This window comes from Pan paniscus, chromosome 16 (genome assembly GCF_029289425.2).
Source record: "Pan paniscus chromosome 16, NHGRI_mPanPan1-v2.0_pri, whole genome shotgun sequence".
In the NCBI taxonomy this organism is placed as follows: Eukaryota; Metazoa; Chordata; class Mammalia; order Primates; family Hominidae; genus Pan; species Pan paniscus.
The window spans coordinates 85,539,941-85,558,545 of NC_073265.2; positions in this window are offsets into that span (position 1 = coordinate 85,539,941).

Sequence of the window (18,605 nt, forward strand, 5' to 3'; positions counted from 1 at the left end):
TACCTGCAGCAGTCCATTCCACTCCATGGACCACCCCAGACCTGTTGAAATGCCAGCCTCATTTCCATGACCATAGAACAACTGGGGCCTCTTTCTATCATTCTTTTCTGTACCTTTCACTAATGTTTCATCTTCCTACTCTCCATTAAAAGGGCCAGTGCCCTCCCCACCCCCCTCCCCCACAAGAACCTGCCTGTCCTCTCCACTCCCCTTGAGAAAGCAACCCTGTTTATTACCACAGTATCAGCCACAACCATATCACTGATATTCTCAAACCAGTATCACCTCCATTCCACACTACCTGATAAACATTTCTGATGAAGTTGTTCTGCAAAAATATGTTATCGATGGCTCAAATCAAAATATTTTAAGCTGTATTTATCACCTTTCTTCCAAGGTCAGTTCTATATCCTGACTTATCTACTGTTATTAATAGCACTATGATTCCATCAGATCTCTAGGCTTGAAAATTAGGCATTACTTTCATCTTCTGTCTTCCTCTCATGCCCACACACAGTCTTAATGGACAGAACCATGTCCTCATAGCATGTACCTCTGAAGAAATTTTGCAGTTTTAAATATAACAGGTACTTGGTTGACATGCAAAGTGAATACCCATGAAATATTGAATAACCTATTGCCTGTGCCATGATGTCATCCTTTCTCTTCATTCATTGCTACCAGTGCCTTATCTTCAGCCCAGTTTGCTTTGGATCTACCAGGATTGGCACAGCACATTTACTGACCCCGAAAAGAGGCCATCTCAATTTGCAATAGATCAGAAGAGATACTTTAGAATGACTAAATGTTATAGAAATTGGTGTCTGCTCAGAAAACATCCTTCATGACTTTGCAAATAGGCAAAAATGTCAAGTCAGCTCTACTCTGAAGCCATTTGGAGACATTTGCAACAATGAATGCATGATTAAGTTTATTGTTTAGTAAACAGTTTGCAGACATTAGCCAAGGAAGAGTTATGGCGGCAGTTTACAAATAATTGCAATTGAATTAGGCAGACTGCAATGCAAAAGCAGTGCAAATAACTTGCCAATTCCATAAAATGTTTTGCAAACAGATTCTGGGAGAAAATAGAATGAGAAAAGCAGAAAATCCAGAAAGCAATGTTTTCCGAGTCTGCTCTGCGGATAGTGAGAGAGGATGCCCTCATACTTTACCATGAGAGTAAAGTGTTAGTGAAAGGTGTTTATTTCTGCTTTGCCTCAGAGACAGAGCTTGGCACAGACTTCAGAATAGGAAAAAGGGGGCATGACTCAGTGATTTGGCACTTAACAAATTCAATTGAACAAAAGTAGCAGAACCATTTTAAAATAGAGTATATGAGTTTGACTGAGGGGGATTGTGGTGGGAGAATTCTGGCCTATAGAAATACACCACTCACAGCAACTCATTGCCGAGATAAACCTGTGCACAATGTTGGAGAGCTGACTGTATATCTGGAGTATGCTTAAAAGAAGATTTATTTTATTAAATATACATTATATGACACACACATTTAATTAAGAGATATACAGTATATATGTACATATATAGCTATATATAGAATACTGTATGTACATATTATATATAATATGCATATAATGATGTGAATGTATAATAAATATATATTTAATAACATACAATTAACATAATATTTAATAATATATACTATGTCAATATTAAGGTTACCTCTCCTAGACCAAAAAGTGTTTCCTAGACATGCTATGTTTGCTTTCCCCAAGCTGTTTCATTCATTTCTTTGCACTAATTCTATGAATTGAAGATACAGATCCAACTATAAACACATTAGAATGAATCTAGAAATCAAATGAATAAAAAATTAGACAATACTTAAATTGTAGTTACTCACCAAAACTGCTTGATTAAGAATCCCTTAGCCACATTATCATGACTTCTATGTCAAAAAAAAAAAAAAGCACAGAACATTCATAAAAAGCATGAGCATGATTTAGTGACAGATTTTCTGCGTAAGGAACACCCACAGGGCTTTTGTGGTTAAAGTTGGCCTTTTGTCTCAAAATGCATCCTGAGCACGCGGTTTTCCTCTTCTAACCACACCCTTTATCATAGGTTATTGATTTTGTAACTATTCAACCAGATTCTTAGATTCAAAAATGCATCTAGGGAAGAACAGGTGATCTAAAACAAATCCTTGAGTTCCGTGTCACATACCAAGGGCTGGGACAATTGGTTTAAGTAAAAGAACTGACTTCTGTCTCCTCTGAAAGGATTCAGGATTGGTCACAGATCAATTGGAATTTAAAACAGTCAGATGTATGGATTAGGAAATTTCATTTTAATCTCCTCTCACAACATTTTGAAGTCTACAACAGATGCATAATTTGTGGATTTACCACAAATATGTTTAATTCTATAGATTTGCATAGTAGCTGAGGCTGGGCTAATGGGTCAGGTATATCATAATTGGACACTTCTTTGCACTGAAACTAGATGCAAAAATCTATCCATCATTTCTCAAAGGCAAATTACATTTATACAGTGCCTCGTTTTGCACATTCAAAAGTTTTCAGTATCTACCATAGCCATTTGTGGTGAGACAGATCACGCTCACAAATAGAGCCTTTGGAATCATATCCTTTGCAGCATTTTAGTTGCAAAGCAATTCTATATCTTAGAGGTTGGCATAATAGGAAGCTACTGAATTGAAAACCAAATAAAAGAGAACATTAGATGACAAAAAAATCCAGGCTCTATCTTTCCCTTTTATCTTTTGCTCTTCTGTCCCTGAAAAGAGGCATCATTTTCTCTTTGCAACATAAGGAAGAGAAAGATGCCTGGTTTCAGCACTTGTTGATCCCATTAACAGGAAAGATTGACAAGAAGTAGACAATTATATCTGACATGAATATGGATATGGAGGGGATTGTTGAAATGGAGACTCTTGCTAATGGAAGAAAGATGATTCAAGCCTTCTGACAGATGTCAAGTAGATTGGAGTCCAGTGAACTTACAACCATTTAATCTGCATTGCAAGAGAAGACAAATTGCATGACTGATAACCTCTTTATTTTTTGTTCTATAATTTTTTACTCTGCAGTGTAGAAAGAGTTAGGGTTTTCAACTTGCTAATGTGGGTCACTATTATTCACCCAGAGTTTCAATGGCATTGGGGCTTTTGTTAGCAGGTGGCTTCTTCTCTGGGTCAAGGAAGAAAAGAAATAAATGAAAAAGACGTGAATAAAGAAATGATATAAATCAATCTGAGAATTACAACTGTTCAATAAGATTTTGACCTCAGTTTCAGGAATGCAATTTCTGACTCTGTCTGAGAGGCATTAGTGACTCATTTAATGCATTATATGAAAGAAAGGTAAGTAGGAAAAATGTACTTGAACTCCATTTGTTTCTACAATATAATAGAGATAGAAATGTTTCTTTATTTAAAAATAATCTTTTATCCTGCTGAGATATTTGTGTGTAGTATGTTTGTGTATTTCTGAGTAAAGATTGTTTAAAAAAAACAGTTGTTTTGTTTCTCTAGTATACTGGTACAAGCAAACACACAAGGAGAAGAAGAGTTGATTTATGACCTTTGAACTCTTTCATATTATGTTTTTCAACTTCCTTGTCTAGATTAGAAAGTTCCCTCTACCTGTCTGCCCATACTCATGTCTAGAGCTTTTGAGCTCTACTCAAAGCCAATTCAGTTTGGTAAAACTTGTGATGTTCCTCCAGTAGAAGAAATTTCTTGACTCTAAATTTTGCTGACACCTTAAAGTGAAAATTGCATAGAAAATCCCATCCTCGAGTGGTGGTGCCCGCCTGTAGTCCCAGATACTCAGGAGGTTGAGGCAGGAGAATCACCTGAACCCAGGAGGCGGGGGTCAGAGTGAGCCGAGATTGTGCCACTGTACTCCAACCTGGGTGACAGAGGGAGACTCCATCTCAAAAAAAGAAAGAAAAAAGATAAAGAAAAAAGAAAATCCCATCCTCTGATGATGAGTAGTTTTCCTTTTAAGGTTCCAAAGGAGCTCTGTCAGCATTCTCTCTAGTTAGTTAGCAGTAGGATTCGAAGAGTCACTCTCACTCCACAGAGAATGAACTTGGCTTGGAGAAGGCAGAGAGCCATGGGAAATCCCACACAATGACCCAGGTTATGGTGACTTACATTGTACCATTTCCTTATAATAACCAAATCACCTGCAATACTCTTCAGGTCAGTGTGCGCTTCTTGAGTGTCTACTTTGTTCTTGACAGTGCATTGGGTTCTGGGCCTGCAAAGACAGGGGATCTGACCCTCAAGTAGCTTACAGTCCAGAGGGGAAAACAGACCTACAGGCATATTCTTTCAAGACAATGTAGTAACATAAAGAGGTCAGCAAAGGAAGTGGAAGTCAGATGTCATGCCTCCCAGCAAGGTCTGAATGTTCTCTCCTCAACAAAGTCATCCCTAAAAAAAGCTATGAGTCAAGTGAAAGAGACCCATCAGCTTCTTGGCCAGAGGAAGCTTTGTGAGGACAGCCATGTAGGCGTGACCTGCCGTGAGGAGGGATGAGGACTCCTCTGAAGCAGCACTTTTGCGTTTCCCATTTATCTTGTTCTCATCAATACCTCGAACCACAGCTCCAATACCACTTTGGCAGTGGGGCCTACTGGGAACACCCACTGGTGGAAAGAAGAACTTGACTATATGAGCTTTAGAAGACCTCAATCCTCTCCTTTCCTTCCTTCTTTTGGTTTATTTTTGTTTGTTTGTTTGTTTTATACTTATTTATTCCTCTTCCCTCCACATGCCATTTAACTTTGCTGGGTGCTCCACTGAACCAGGAGGATGTTCGAAGGTTTTGCATGTATTATCTCATTTAATCTTTACAATAATCCCCTGGGGTAAGTAATATCATTTGCCTGTTTTATAGATATGAACTGAGGCACAGCCAGGTTACGCAAGTTGTCCAAACATATAACGAATAAGTGGTGGCACCAGGGTTTTCCTCAGGCAATCTGATTCCAGGACTACTACACTGCAGCTATTTTCAGGTGCCTTGTATCCTTAACTGTATTACAAAGCTTTTGAGAGGAACAGAGATCACTTGTTATTTGCAATTTACACAATACCTACTCTCTAGAGATTGTAGGGTTGATCACATGATATTATTGCACGAAAGGGTAAATGAATAGATAAATGAATGGGGGAACTCTACTTAGAAAGCTGGTGAAAAAAACAAACGTGGCCTATAAAACGTTGAGCAGGAGGATGAATGATAAAAGGAATATAATGCTATTTTAGGAAAATAAGCCTTCCTTTACGAAAGAAAGCAATAGAATATAGACTTTTCACTAGGCCTTTGTAGTCTTCAAAATATTGGTGTGAAGATCTGAGTCAGCATGGATGTTATCAGAAAGAAAGATGAGGAATGGATACTTGGATTGCCGTAAAGGGAAAACTTGGTGACTGCATATGGAGACATGTAGAAGGATGTTGCTGTAATTTTTAAAAAAATCCTCATTATCCTAATGGAAAACACATTAAAAGCATTTAAAGAAACACAATCATTCATAATCTTACCATCTGATGGTAAACAAAATTAACATTTTTATATTATCAACACTGGTTATTGCATGAAAATCCACTTAAAATATTAGACCAAGCAAGAAAATAATGCGTGTCAATTTCTTCTCAAAATTCCAGTTCCAAAATACTACACCAAATTAATATTCACTTTGTATTGCCAAATGACTGGTCTACTCGGCTGTGTGGAAACTGGCCACTGATGTTGTAAATAACTGAGTTGACTTAGTTTTAGTCTAGTTCCATCGTCATGGGTCCAACGTGTGCTGAAGGATGCAAAAGTTAAGCACACCCTAGCCTGATTTTCTGAACAATGTAACATTCCTGCAAAATGTTTTCTGGTTTGAGTGTCTATTGATCAGCTACTTTCTGACTTAACTCATTCAGTCTACACAGAAAATGCTCACAGGGCTTTGTTTATGTCCCTTCTGCCTAGTTTCTCAAAAACAACATTTTCACAGAATCATTAAAGTTGTAAACATCATCTATATAAAAATCTATATAAATGATACCTTTGCCTCTCTAAAAAAATACAAATTAATTGAGAAGTTGCATTGCAAATGCCAATTAAGTAGAGAATTTGTTTCTCGGCATAGTAATTTCAAATGCAGTTCACTATAAATTCACATGTAAACATCCGGAATTATAAAACCAATACTATGAGGAGAAAGCAAGTGGTTATTGCTTTATATAACATTTCCTCTGGAATTCCTTCAAGAGATAAGGCTTGACAGTTTCACTAAAATGAAATATACTGATATTGATTCATAAATCTGATATGTATGAAGCCTCTCTTCTGTGCCAGGCACTGTGCTGGGGACTGAATTATACACATTATTTTTCCAGAAATGCATCTGAACATACATATGACCAATGCACATATGTGCAGTTCTTCTATTAAGATAGTTTATGAGACAGTTACTCTTGTCTGAGTCAATCAGCTTGACAAAGACTGTTGCCAGAGAAGTATTTATTTAGTAGATGTTTGCCATAAGCTTTGGTATGTTTTCCCACCTGTCTCCCCCAGCAGACTTTATCTTGCAGAATTTCAGGAGACATTTCTAGAACTTAATTAAATCATTTTCATATTGGAAGATGATACAATGAGGTTTGTATTTTAGGTGTCAAATTACTCCCCAGAATTATTAACTACTGATTATACCCTCAGAACAGTTATTACATATTAGGAGTCTCCAGTTGAAATATTTTTTTTCCTAGAAACTTAGATGTTGAATTTAGAACTCAAATTCACTAGGGTCTGTAAAATGAAAAACAAAGTCCATAGAAGGTTACTTGATGATACTTTTGATGATACAGTGAATAAGAACAAAATGCAAAAGGCTTTAAATTCTATGGTGCTGCTGGTGACTCAGAATGCCCAGGTTTGGACCTTGGTCTTTGGAGTTATCTGACCTAGATGATCTTATATAACCTCTCTAAACTTCTGATTCCATGACTGCAAGAATAGATTTTATCATGACAAAGATGTTGTGATGATAATGAGTTAATGAATCTAAGGTGCTTTGTAAGTACTAAAGTGACATAAATAATATTATTAATATTAACTTTACAAATATCTCCACAATTACACCACCTTGAATAATATTTCAATATAAAGCAATAAATTATAACTCATCTTAAGCTGCCATCATCCTTCCAAAATTCATAGTCCACATCACTTATGCATGATAAAGATAATTGCAAAAATTCTTAGAGACGGATTTTATCTTGGAACCTACTGTGTTTCAAGGGGAACATATCATTATCTCAGTATACCAACATAATGCTGATCCATTAATAGAAAAACACGAATATGTGCTGATGATAACCTGACAGGATATGGTTTTGCCTTCTTGTCGAATGTCTGGGGTTAAGAGAATAATTGAGATGAAGGAACAGAGTAAAGCTTACTGACTCAACTACCAATAAACCATGGCCTCTTCCACACCATGCTTTCCATCGAACATGTCTGCTTCTGAGGAGCGTTCCTACTTGCAGGCAACTTGAAATAACTTCCCAAAAGTTAACCACCTGCAATGCTTACCTGCAGGCAGGTAGATGCAGCTCCAGGGGCCCTTTAGGATCAACGGCTCCAGATAGCTCAGAAATGACTGAATTTTTGATGCAGCAGACAATTTCCAGGGAAAGCAAAATTCACCCTGGAGCCCCCCACGTACAAATTATAGTCACCATTTAAACCATCATCACAGTATTTGAGGTTAGTAAAACATATTGCTTGAGCTATAAAACATTCTAAACTAGCATTCCAAATGTCTCGCCTCAAGCAAGCACTTAAATTAAAGTTTCAGACAGCTGGCACTGGAATCATAATAACAGTTTTACACAAAGGGATTGGCTAAACATGATTATTGTTTTGATAATTTATTGTCAACATGCATTATTGTGCCCTGATCCCAACACTCGGGTTTGGTTCTTTTCTATTGTCAACAGGTGACAAATTCTGGTTCAGGTGATAGAGTAGAACATTTGTTGCCCTGGTTCTAGCTAGATCACACACACACACTCAAACACACATAGTATATTACAATTAATTTATACAATCTGATCATTTTAGAGTCTCTTTTCTCTAAATTGCTTTGTTAGTAAAGAGAAATAATCTCCAGGTACCCCTATTACAAAAAAAAAGTTGACTTACTAAATTCTCTTGGAATATCTAATTTCCAGTACCTCTTTTGCAACAGATAGAAAATGCTACAGTATTTCTTTTGTAATTTGAAGTGTGTATATAACACTGGCAGCCTTGTGTCTATTTAGGCAGATGGGTGCTAATTCACCCAAGGCACAGACAATGCTGACGATAGCTATTTGCCCTTTAGCCAATTCTAAAGCACAATATTTTGCAGACATATTAACATATTTTCAAGTATAACAGATTCTCTGTTCACTTCAACTTGGACCACTTTGAAAGATTTTATTTCCACCACAGGGAAATAAGCGTGATTGACATTGATGTTCCATTTTACTCAAACCGGTCTCATTCACAGATTTTATAACAGAATTAGAAACAGAAAATTATATTTTTATTATTTAAATTAAGCCCAACATATAGTACAGGCAAATTTTTTTCTCAGTCTGTTTGAACATTTAGAAACATTGTGATAATATGTTTTACCATTTTAATAAGAAAGCAGGCACGGCTTGTGTTTGGGTGGTGAGGATTGCTGTATCAGTGCAACAGGTTTTTCTGGATTATGCCTTTCTGTACACAACACACACTAAAAAATTGGAAGAGTCAGAAAGAGTCAATATGCTCAGATCAGCCAAGAGGGAAATAAAGGACACATTAAATTTTTTTCTGAACATCACTTTTCCATTGACTTTAATTAAGATTTCATTAAACCCTGAGTTTGGAAAGCTTTTAATTGAGAGAGAATTTGCTTACTGGGCACATTTTTGGTGAGCTGTAAAGAGAATCTCTATAATTAATGGCCCTTCCAACTTTACAGTAAGTTCAACTTTGTTCTACCTTTGCAGAAATTGGTTATAGATCCAGTCTTAAGCAATGAGCCAGGCCACAATAATGATTTTTATCTTGTAGTAAAGTGGCACAAAGTTGGCTCTAGTATACTTTATGATTATATTGTCTGCCGACAAATTAATCCAATTAGCAAAGGTGAAGGTTGATAATTGGGGTTAACTCAAATTTAACTGGTCATTGCTCATCAAACCTCCCTCACCTCCTCTAGAGCATGGTCCCCTAAGTTATTCGAGTAGTCACAGCCAGTCCCCAGATCAAACCAAAAGTCTGACTTCAAAAATCCTGTTTCAAGAAAACCTGATAGAGCCATCTTTCCAAAACCATGACAACAATGGAACTTGGTGGCATGGTATTTTCCTGCTGTTTGGGAGAGTGAGTCCCTACCCCCACCCTTTCTCCACCCCCTGACTACTGAGAGTATTTTTATATAGTTCAAGTCCCTATTGGTCTGCAGTTTGCAGTGCGGTTTAAAAAGTAATACATCTTTTCTTAGATGTACCCCAGTTTCTGCTTTTTAATAGACATGATAATGAGCTTCTGGGTCTTCATTTCCCAGTGTGCAGAGAGCTCAAATAAATCTTTGATTGTTCACAACCCAGGAGAAGGTTCCGGAGCACTGGGATCCATTGAGGTCTCTCTAAACAACTATTATTTTAAGGATATTTTTTAAACGTTGGACTTTCCTGGAGCCATTGAGTTTTTCTTTTCCAATGTTGTTAGTGGCACCTGCTTATAGTGAACTTAGACAAAATGAAATTCCTTTTATAGTGAATCAGCATGAATGAAAGTTCCCAACTGTTTCAGAGCAGCATAATATGCTAACTTAGTAAAGGTTTCCTTGTAGGTAAAAGGAAAAGTACGCTTTACTGTAGATTTCCACAAAAACACGTCTGCGTGGGGAGTCCAGGTTTTTCCTAGATTTCAAAATTCTGGAAGGTGTTTTACATTTCTGCAGGCAAAAGTATGCCAATGTGAAAACATGTTTGACCACTTTGAAGACTCTTGTTTTTGGAGATTATGACTTATTTATATCTAGCATAATATAGTTTCTTCTTAATGAAATGCTTTCCAAAAAGTGAATTCAAAAGTCTGTCTAACAAACTTAGAAATGTACAATTACTTATTTCTATTTTTTTAAAAGTCAAAACATCCTTTGGGCAATTTCTGTTTTCAGTTTTATTGACAATTTTGAAAACAGAAATCCTAACACTGAAAAGACCTACTGTTGTCAGACTTTTCATAAATTTCAGGGGAAAAATACGCATCTTCTACTTTTTTTTAATGGGGGGAGGGAAGGAGCAATGGCATCAGGTATGTATTTTGATATGATATGACCTCAGGTTATGCTTAAAGAAATATATATTACATTGGCTGGAATTTTTATTTATTATAGCTGAGGTGATTGATGCTGCTTCCGTTAATTCTAAAATAAGCCATTGAAAACTATTTTTATATGACTACAGACAAAACTTCCTCAATTTTCCTAGCCAACTGGATCTGGTGGGAGGTTGAAAAATGTTTTTATTTAATTTTTTTACTCGTGTTTTTATAAAAGAAGAAGATGGTGGCTTGTGTCCATCCCCACAGCTTTAGCCAATTGACTATGATTGAATACTTTTTCTTATTACTGCTCACTGGGATCTTCTTATGAAATGCACATTTCATTTTTATCCAGGACCTGGGGATACGGGACGACAGACGAATATTACTTGAAATTTGGCACACCACAGTCTATAGAAAGCTGCACACCAAGACTGTGGAAGAGTTATAATTTTAATTCTTTTTACAATGACAAGGCTATTTCAAAGTTAAATTATCATTATCTCTTAAACAAACAGCACCGTGGCAGTTTTAGTAGGGCAAGGTGGCTTATTCTAATTGGTAGTATCCGTGGATTCCTATGCTGAATTTTAGATCTAAGCATTTCCAAATGAATAGGAAGATTGAAGAGAAAGGATATATTTGCAATCTGTTTGGGCTGAAATGGGTACCTGGTGCCACATATCTTGATGCAGCAAGCCATCATTATGGTTATTACTGCCTCCATGATAGCCAGGTAGAAGCACCTGCTCTTCCTCTGCCTTCACCAGTGAATCCCTAACAATCAATTAATTTCTGAGAAACACTAATAACGAGACAAAGATACAAACTATTATAATATCAAAGGAGGATGTGCTTGACATTGGTCAGTAGAGAGGCGGGGCTTGTAGAATCCCAAAGGTTTAAGAGCACGGATGCTCAGCTGAAATAAAGCTGAGTTCAGTCCTGTAACACCCTGCTCTGAACAGAATCCACTGCAACCCATTTTTTAGTAAGAAATTCAACTGTGATATTCTCTGTTTATAGACTCTGTCATCAGTAGGGTTGGATTCTGTGACTTGAAGATTCCCAGCTTGTAATTTTGTTAGTAACATGTTCCTGGTTTTGCATAAAAGTAAAAAACAAAGCAGAGAAGATTGTTTTACCACAGATGATATAATAGGGATAACAAAACAAATACAAGTAAGCAAGCACCAAGCACACATATACATGACTGCAAAACAACACACACACACACACACACACACACACACACAAATTCAGAACCATAGGAGAATAAAATCTGCAAATATATTTTGTGCATAGTATTTAGCACTATATATTTCCAATGCGTAATGTCTTCCTCACAAAGGAAATTCATGACGAAATAGATAGAATAATTTAGCACATCTTTCAAAGTGGAAAACTGGGAAATTTTGTTCATTTTCCCACAGAAGCAACAAGGATTTTTCAAAATCGTTTTTATGCTGTCAGACCAAAAAATAAATTCAGATGAAAACCAAATTAATCAAACTGTAGTTCTCTATATCACCAAGGAAGAGTGGGATGTGCTCTTTCCTCTTCCTTCTCAAATTCCTCCTTCTCCTCCTCCTACTTCTTCTTTTTAATGTATCAATAGGAAAGGATCTAATATTTGGATTCATGGCCAACATTTAAAATCAGAATAGATAAAATAAAAATATAGTTTTTGTTTTTCTTGAAAAGTCAGATCTGACAACAGCAGACCTTCGTTTCCACCTGTAAACAAAAGGCTTGGCTTCTGTGACTGTCCCAGTAGACCAAGCACGCCCTCTCCTCCCATTTTCCAACAATCCCCACCTAACCCACGCAACTCACTGAAGTCACCAGCAGGACCATGTCACCTTCTGGTTGGCAGCAAATCTGTGGCTTAAAATGGGAACAGTCACCACCCCTGAATCCCCTCATCTCTCTGTTCTCTGTCAGGAACCATCTTTCTAGGCCATGTCAACCCACCTACCATCTTCCCTCCTTCGTTTGCTCTTTTCTACCCCAACAGTTTTCCCAGGTGACATCCTTTCAAGAAAGCACACCCTTCTCCAATGCATGTCTATCCTTTTCCTGAGATTCTAGACAAAACCTCCCCTCTGTGTAGCACTTTTGACCAGCTCTGCTCTGCTCTGGTCCCTATTCTAATCCACATGTCCTGCATCCACACCTTGATACATGGTAGACTCAACAAAAGTCTGTGGTACAAAATAATTAATATTTGCTGAAATAAGTGTTCTTCAAACACACAGTTCCCCTCATCAATTTCTTGGCAGTTACATACAGGAGACCTGCTACATGCCCTCAGAATGCCCCTTGGAGCTAGAATTTGGCCACTGTCATCATTTACAGTGGTTGATTACATTTCCCTGTAAGTGTGACCGCATTTCAGTCTCACCTCTCTATCCAGTCTTCCTAGATGATGTAGAAAACTTCTGAAGTCAAGAACCAAAATCTTCCAGTTCTTGGTGCCCCTTAAGACAAAAGGGCATTGTCCTCTGACATCTATGGTGGAAACCATCTCTCTTGCCTCAGAATTCACATCACGTTTTGTACCATTTCCAATGTACTTATCACATTTTATTTCACATTAAATAGTAATAGACTATACTCTGTTTAAGGGCAGAGTGTATACCTTCTTCAACTTTGTATTACCCTTAATCACCCTTCTATGTGTTTGAATTAATGAAAGTTAAACATTCATCAAAGGATACTGGTTGATTCAATGTACATTAGAACCTAAATTTCCAGAGTCTAAGATTTAATGTATTTTTGTTTTTATTTTTGAGACAGAGTCTCACTCTGTCACCCAGGATGGAGTACAGTGGCCTGTGGCTCACTGAAGCCTAGACTTCCTGAACTGAGGTGATTCTCCCACCTCAGCCTCCGGAGTAGCTGGGACTACAGGTGTGCACCACCATGCCTAGCTACTTTTTGTGTTTGTTGCAGAGATGAGGTTTCACCATGTTGCCCAGGCTGGTCTTGTACCCCTGGGCTCAAGCTATCTGCCTGCCTCAGCCCTCCAATGTGCTGGAATTACAGGTGTGAGCCATTGTACCCAGACAAGAGTTAACATTTAAAGTTACCAACAACTGGTTCAGGATTCACATTCCCAGTTTACGTGGATTCAGGTATCCAAGGAAAAGAAGTCACAGGAAGCAGGAAGCCTCAGGGGAATGAAACTTCCCTGACAAGACACTGCTCCTGTTTTCTTCAAGACCACAACCCCTACCATCCCTTTACTGCCAGTGATATTAACTTGCAACATGAAGGCGATTAAATGCAGATGAGGCGCTTTCCATCATTAGTTTTTGCTTTGATTTAAAGCATTAAATTCTGTTGATCAAATAGACGCACATCTGAAAGGGTTATTTCCTCGAAGTACTAGAGTGTGAATACGTTTATCATGTTATCTATCCTAGAATAGTCCCTCAAGAAAAGGAGACACAGGATGGATGTTTTGATTTATGAGTTGGGAATGAGAATAAAAAGGATGAGGGTTCTTAAATGAAGAGTCTTAGGATATCTGTGTTGAGGACCTTTAAATTAAGTTGAGGTTGGTATAGAGCAGGTAATACCTATTTTTGTAAAGGGCTTCATAGGATCTTGAAAATAACCTTTGTGTGTTTTAAGATATTGCCTTCAGCTTCCCCTGTTTTTAATCACTACACCAAGTTCTATCCATTCCAAAACGTGCCTTTTTCCCTTAGCCTACCATTCTAACACAACATTCTGTTTCTTGGTCTCTTATACCCAATGCACACACACACACACACACACACACACACACACACACACACACACACACCTTTGGTCTCCTCATTCTGTTTATTTCCAATAGCAGAAACATGAAGCAATGACAAGATGGCCAGAGTTTCACATCAGACTCAAACTCTAGTAGGAGCAGCTTCAAAAACAGATAGGCTGAGTTGTTCACCAGAAGATGTGGTATGTATGCTTATCTCCTTAAGGATCTGCTTTAAGGATTTCATATTTTGTATTTCTGAACATGCTCCATTAGAAATGTTGAAGGGAAAAAATGTTAATAACAGAAAACTCTGTCCCTTATTTCAGGGACCTTGAACAAGTTTCTTAGGTATTCTTTTCCCCATCTTATCAACAAAGAAAAACATAGCTACCTCATGGAATTGTGAAGGTTGATAAAATGTGAAATCTCCAAAAAGGTGACACATACATAGTGAAGATTCAAGAAATGGCTGTTTCCCTCCACTTCCCCAGAATTCCCTTATGTGGCTTTAAATACGTCCAAAGAGCCTTTTGCAGAAACGTGAATAGATTTTGTATGTTTAACCAAGTCATCATGTGCTTTCACTTTTCTTACAACTTGCATATCAAAGACTCTTGGAAAAGCAGAAACTCAATAAGGAGAATTCATGGCTTGATACCAGCTACCTTAGGGATTCTGGTGCTGTTGGAGAAGACATCCAGGCAACAGAATGAGCAGGTCCCACGCGTGGGCAGCTTTGTCATTCAGAGGAAAAAAACAAAGGAAGTCTTGAGAAATCTATCTTGGGCATATTGTCTTCACAGTGCCAACTTTTCTTGGATTCTTTCACCTCGATTATTAAAAGACTGTAGAAGAAATGAAAAATCGTATATGTCTTCCTTTCCAAACATATTTCAATGTCCCTGTCAATATTCACTTGGGATGCACCACTGATTGTGAGATCATCAAAGGACGTTTCTTCTAGATTAATAGCCTAAATTAATTAATTAGCTTCATTCTCTCATTGCCTTCACCTCTCTGCCTCTTGTCTTCCCTTCCCCCCATTCCCAATTGCTTTTCCTTTGTGTCTTTTTTCCCTTCTGGAGGAATAATTTACCCATCCTTGAAGATTTGCCATTCCCCCAAGAATTTTGCATATATGAGCTGTGAGGTTCTATTAATTTACATTCTTATTTTGAAGTCATATTGTGAAACATACAGCTAGAAAAAATATTAACATGGGATTTTATAATTTTTTTTATTCTGGGAAAAAATACAAAAAAATTATGGGGATCATTTGAGATAAGAGTGAGAAACCCCACTGCACCCTGAATCAATTAGGCATATCACAATTTTTGTGAACAATCACATGAAGTCGGTCAAGGAATTGGCAATTGCATGTTTCAGAGAAGAATCCCCTCGTATTAAGATGGGAGGCAAATAGAATCAGTGACTCAATATTTATGACTTCTCCATGATCACTCTTTTGAGCTTTCTCCAAATCCAATCCTGCTACAGTAAGATAGAGACAAGAAAGAATTTACCAGCTGTACCCATCCATTAATTATGCAGACTATGGGACCCTCTGCAGTTCCAGAGGGACATTAGCTTTGTTTATGTTTCAAGTAAGCCCTCCTGTGTAGGTAAAGAATCCTCTTTGTTCTGGTCTAAGTTTTAATAAAAAGTAATGATATTCATTATGCAGTGTTAAAGTGGACAGCAAAATAATGAGGGTAGAGGGGTTATTTAATAATTGGAAATAAAACATTTAGCTAGAAATCTTTCTTTCCTCCTTGTCTCCACTTCCTTCCCCATCAACTACTCATGTCTCCTTCTTCTCCTGATGGGGAGGCCGGCCACTGAGTGGAAGACAATTGCCATGAATACCCCTAATCATGGGGTTTGGCCAGTTAATCAGTATCTCTGTGGCTGCCCATTGTTTACAGAGGGAAGGGGCCCCAAGATTCTTGATCTCAAATACTGGAGGGCTGCAAGTCGGGGCCTTCAGCTCTCCAGCAAGCAGTTGCAGCCTCAATTTAATTAACTGCCTATCCTTGCCCTGGTGTGACTTGTATGGCCAGGAAGGTGTTTCCCAAGGAAATCAGAATGGGTGGGGGCAGAGCGGGAAAGAATAAAAAAAAAAAGGTTCAGGAGGGCAATGAGGCGGGGGTTAACAATGCTGCTTAAGATCAAGGGCTGGAGTGCTGAGATGCTGCCAGACTTGAAAACTTTAATTTACTGTCACTGTTAGCCCCCTTTGAGGTTTATGGTGGTATTTATACACACAGCATCAATCACATGAAACAAGGAGGGGATTTATAGTTTGTTTTAAAGACTGCAAATGCAATGTAATGCAAATAGCTTGCCTCATGGGCATTTACGTTTAATGGGAAAATTACAGATGCAAAAGATTGGTAGAACAAATTTTAAATTGACTTTATTACATCTAGTGCTTTTCAGAGAATACTATTAAAAAAATGAAAAAAAAAAGATATGGTAATGGAGTTCTACACTGTAGCCTGACAACTTAAATTCCACTTAACTGACTTTCTTTCTTATTTCCTTTCTTTCTTCCTTTTTTTTTTTTTTTTGGTTTGTTTTTTGCATCTTGTGTTATCTCTACAGTAAGTTAAGCTAAATGAAAAATCCCCAGGATTGTAAACTGATTGATTAGAAATTTGATTTTTCTTTATTTCATTTTATATGACTTTTCTAGACCCCGCCAAAGAACATTTCCCTATGATGTGTGTGTATCCATAGAATTACATCATGGTTGCATATGCAGTTTTAGCCTATGCTATAAAATGCCTACTTTTTTAAAAAGACATTATTTTCTTAGAGCAGTTTTAGGTTCACAGCAAAATTGAAAGGAAGTTACAGAGATGTCCCATAGACCCCTTGCCCCCCCACATTTATAGCCCCACCAAAGGGGTACATTTGTTAACTGCCGATGAACCTATGTTGACACATCATAATCACCCAAAATCCACAGTTTACAATAGAGTTCGCTATTGCTGTTGTACATTCTATGGGTTTTGACAAATGTATAATGACACATATCCATCATTATAGTGTCATACAGAGTAGTTTCACTGCCTTAAAAATCCTCTGTGCTCCACGTATCCATCCCCCAAACCCCGACCCTCAACCCCTGGTAACCACTGATCTTTTTGCTGTCTCCATAGTTTTGTCATTTCCAGATGTCATATACGTGGAATCACAGAGTATGTAGCCTCTTCAGATTGGCTTCTTTCACTTAGTGATATGCATTTAAGTTTCCTCCATGGCTTCTCATGGCTTGATAGCACATTTTTTTTTAGTGTTGAATAATATTCCTTTATCAGGATGTACCACAGTTAGTTAATCCTACTGAATTCACCTACTGAAGGACTTCGGCATCCCGGTTGCTTCCAAGTTTTGACAATTATGAATAAAGCTGCTGTAGATATCTGTGTCTATATTTTTGTGGGGACAAGTGTTTTCCCATCATTTTCATAAATACCACGGAGCACAACTGCTGGATCATATGGTAAGAGTGTGTTTAGTTTTGAAGAAACTTCCAAACTGTCTTCCAGAATGTTTGTACCATTTTGTATTCTCACCAACGAAGAATGAGGGCTTCTGTTGCTCCACATCCTCACCAGCATTTGGTTGTATCCATGTTACAAATTTGGGCCATGGTATAGTGGTAACTTGTTTTAATTAGCATTTCTCTAATATGTGATGGGGAGCACACGTTAATATGCTTACTTGCCACCTGTATATCTTCTTTGGTGCAATGTCTGTTAAGATCTTGGTCCCAATTTTTTCTCCTGGTTCTTTGTTTTTTTATTGTTGAGTTTTAAGAGTTCTATGTATAATTTTAAATGAGTCCTTTATCAGATGTGTCTTTTACAAATATTTTCTTTCATCCTGTGGCTTATCTTCTCGTTCCCTTGATATTGATATTGTCTACTTGATACTGGCTACTTTTTACATTAATATGTAAATGCCTTTAATCAAGGATTTAAAGTTTTGGGTTAGATAGGTCTCTTGTCCTCATTTCATAAAATATGATTGAGTGTGTGTGTGTGTGTGAACGTTTTGGCAAAGATCTTTTCCTGAGCTGTGAACTCCAAAGGGTATCATGTGATAGTTGCTTAGTTGTTTTTTGCAGGAGATGAACTGGCGCTCTCAGCTTGTACTCTGGCCAATGCCTAGTGTCCCCTTCACCAAACTGACATTTAAACCTGCACAACCTGGTCAAAAGAAAAACAAGGGCTAAACAGGCAGGAGAGGAGAGTTTTGCTTGTATTGGAGGCTGCAGAAGCTTCATCTTCACATGCACAAAAGCACTGTCTTGGTTGGACACAGTGGCTCATATATGGAATCCCAGCACTCTGGGAGGCTGAGGCAGGAGGATTGCTTGAGCCCAGGAGTTTGAGATCAGTATGGGCAACATAGGGAGACCCTGTCTCTACAAAAAATTTAAAAATTATCTGGGTATTGAGGTTCATGCCTGCGGT